Source organism: Gossypium hirsutum, chromosome A05 (genome assembly GCF_007990345.1).
Source record: "Gossypium hirsutum isolate 1008001.06 chromosome A05, Gossypium_hirsutum_v2.1, whole genome shotgun sequence".
Classification (NCBI taxonomy): Eukaryota; Viridiplantae; Streptophyta; class Magnoliopsida; order Malvales; family Malvaceae; genus Gossypium; species Gossypium hirsutum.
Window position 1 is genome coordinate 39502387 of NC_053428.1, and position 3805 is coordinate 39506191.

General features: G+C 26.1%; 1 long non-coding RNA gene across 1 annotated transcript; it reads right to left on the minus strand.

The window, feature by feature from the left end:
* Positions 1-2400: 2400 nt before the first annotated feature.
* On the minus strand, positions 2401-3524 carry LOC107957387 (uncharacterized). Its single transcript, XR_001700422.2, has 2 exons — positions 2728-3524; positions 2401-2653 (listed from the first exon to the last, which is right to left on the minus strand). It is a non-coding gene; the product is annotated as an uncharacterized lncRNA (long non-coding RNA).
* Between the last annotated feature and the right edge of the window lie 281 nt (positions 3525-3805).

The window sequence follows — 3805 nt, forward strand, 5'->3', positions numbered from 1 at the left end:
GCTGTTATTTTACCTTTTTAACCTTACTTTTTGACTTAAAATGTGTTTGATGCTATTATTTTGTGTTCTCTTTCTTGGTTATTTAATATGAGTTTTACAAATGTGTTAAAAGCATTAATTAAAAATAAAAAATATTTTTTAAAATAATACAATTGTACCAATATCTAATTACAAATATTTAATTATTATATTTAAATATTTAAATATAGTTTATATATTCTAATTAAATTTAATAAATAATTAATATTAATTACTTAGAAATATTTAAAATTAATATTATATATTAAAATATTAACAATAAGTTATATTAAAATTATTTTTTTATATTTTTACTAAAATATCATAATATTAATTAATTTGAACATTATTTAAATACATATTTGTTACTTTATAATATCATGTCTAAAATGGACATTTTACTTTTTAAAAGCACTTTTTGATAGCAATATCAAACACTTAAATTTTTCCAAAACACTTCTCAAAAGTATTTCTCAAAAACACTTTTCCACAGCACTTTTCAAAAACAATGAAGAACTGACCCTAAGTCATAGAAGATAGGGAGTGTTGAAATAACCATTCAAGTACAGTGAAATGGATTTTTTTTTTGGTTAAATTGGGTTAAAATAGACAACATAAACAATTAAGATTGAACTTTTATAAATTAATATTTTTAGCAAAAAAATAATTTTATTATTAATTCACCCCTTGATAAAATCTGATCGATAAGTAAAAAATATTTTTCATTTGAAGAGAGTTAAATTGATTTAATTTATATTATTTTAAAAATATTATTTAAATTTGATTATAAAATATATTAATATATTTTGCTACTTCAGAATCCCAAGTCATATTGGACCCAAAAGTCCAAATTATCTCTGGCATTTTAAGGTAAAACTCTCGGCATTTCTTGAATTAATATAAAATTATTTTTTTAAATGATAATTTTATGTTTCTCTTATTTGACAAAAATCAAAATTATTAATAATAAGCTAATATAATAATCGATTAAATCATGAGTTTAATATATATAATAATTACTCTCTAGCTCTGGTCATTACAAAAAACAAAAGATGAATGAAATCATGAAAAGAATAAAATATCTAGTAAATTGAGACCTCCTTAAAATGGTCCCTAAGATTATGCCTGACCCAAATCACCTTTTTGACTTACTTTGACAGTATAGCTTTATTCCCTACTGACCAATCACAAACCAAACACTTTGAAACTGGCTCCACTCAAACAAATCATACCACCAAAAAGTAATTACATATATTATATTATACCACATTAATGTATTATTCACAATTAATATCTTAACATTTATTTAATATTATCATTTACCAAATTTAAAGGGAAAAAATAAAAAAAGAAAACGTAAAGGGCTCTGTATATTTCATGTATTAGATTCCCTTTACTACTAATGCTTTGCTTTTTAACTTTTGCCAAACCCTAGAATGTCCATTTTTTTTTACCAAAAAGAATAAAGAGAGTGCCCATTATTATTCTTTCACTTTTTTTTTTTTTAAATCCCCGGCCAGACGATAAACACTATTTATTTTTTTATTAAAAAAAAGATAAAAAGGAAAAAGGAAATACTTTGGTTTCATCATTTTCTTGTTCTTTTCAGAAAGGTTTCATCATTTCCTTTGTTTGAAAAGGAACAAGAAAGGAATAAAGATGACTAATAGATTTTCACATTTACTTATTTTGCATTCAAATTCTTTTTTGCCCCCCAAATCACTGTTCATATAATAAAGATGCACAAAACATTGTTTCTTTCTTTTAGGCTTTTCCAACTTTAGGCATTGGGAGTATGGATACTTTCATAATTGATAAGATTGGAAATTTTAATAAAATTTTTCTTTAAAAAAAATCATAAACACTTTTGTTAAACACTTCAAATTTGATTATATTTGCCGTATACCTTCTTTAATATATTTGAAGAATGCTCTTATAAGGGTATGAAAAATGTAGTATTTCAGCTCTTGTAGAAAAGTAAAATGTGGTATAAGTATGGTAGTCACTAAATATATATATTATTTATATAACTTATTTTCAGTCATACAAACCTAAATTTAATATAAATAATATAAGCAAAAATGAATGAAATGAATAAACCCATGTTTTATCTCTAAGAATTTTTTCTGTTTTTACTTGTAATTTTTGCTAAGCTTAATGGCATGATCCTGGTAGAGAAACTTTGTTAAGTAAAGAAACTTTTATTTGTTTAAGGAGTATATATAATAAAAGCGTTAATTATTCTTAATTTAATAAAAAAAATAATCTAGTAAGTATAAAAATTAATTTTTAGCTGATATTAATGGGTAACATTTATTTAATTTTAATTACATAAAATGATATTATTACCAGAGGTCAAATAAAAGATCCTTCAGACAAGAGTAGAGTACTAAATAACAAATTATAAAAATGATAAGACAACTTATGTTATGTTTTATGTAACTTCCATATTGTCAGGAACAGTTACTTTTTTTTAAAAATAATTAAATAAGATTCTCACTGTAATTAAGCTACAGATTTTCTTACAAAAGCGGCGTAATTTGATATTAAGCTCATAATATTTACATGGAAACTTGGTAATTAATGAAAAAAAGAAATCAAAATCTTCCCAAAAGGTCTTTAATGTTTTTATTCTCTGCAAAAAATTCGAGAAAATGTGAGAAGAAAACCTAAAAACAGATTTAATGATTAAAGAAGAAGTTGATGTACCTTTTGATTCTTTGAGAAGTAGGGGAAATATAGAAGACCAGAAAAATGGTGTCCTTCAGGCCGGAAAGCAAGCAAAGGAGTAAAGAAAAGCCTGCAAAAGAAGAATATTCATTGATATACATACATATATGTATATCATATATATGTGTAAAATACATGGAATACATATATAAATATGAAATACATAGAATACATGCATGGCTCCTCATACGCCATTCACGGAGGCTATCGAAGTTCAATGGGCTCTGCAAATGGCATACAGGGAGCCAGGCACATACATACATGGATGTCATGTTGATGATGATGTAACAAATATGCATGGTAGCATGTCATGGTATTATGTTTTGAATGAAAAAAAAATGGATGGAGAGTGCAATGCTTTGGGATGATGATGATGATCATCATCACCGTCATCTTCTTCTTCATCTTCGAACCCTTATACTAAAAGGTTAGAAATATAGCATTTGGTGAATAAGGATGGATGGGGAGAAAGGGAAAGGGAGGTATTTATGGGGAAATCTCAAGCCAAAAAAACAAGGTTCAATGTCATAATCAAATAACAAGGAGAGGGAAAGGGAAATAAACGGTGGGTTTTTTCAAACATTTCAAAAGAAGAAGAAAAACCCTTTGAATTGGCATAAAAACAATGAAAAAAGTGACTGAGAGTTAGGGCAAGGGAGAGGTAACCTAAAATCTATGGGGTTTCTTGAGGGTGGGAAAGAAGGAAGAGCTAGGGTTGAAGTTGAAACCTCCCCAATCTTTGGCCCCTAAATATAGACACTATAGGCAAAGTGGGATGGCTTAGGATTTAGTTAATTAAGATATTAATAAAAAAAATATGTACCCATATTGTGTTGATTTTTAATCAAGTTTAAGATACTAATTAATTTTCATATCTTTTTTTAATGGAAATAAATTTAATATATTTTAATGAAGGGTGGGTTACGTTATGAAGCAAGCAAATTCCTAAGCTAACCTTTTTAAGTTTTGAAACCTCCTTTTTCAAGGTCTTAAAGCAAAGGTTGCTTTTCAATTCTGAACCTCATTTTGTCTTAAAGTAGTTGGAAATACTTGGATT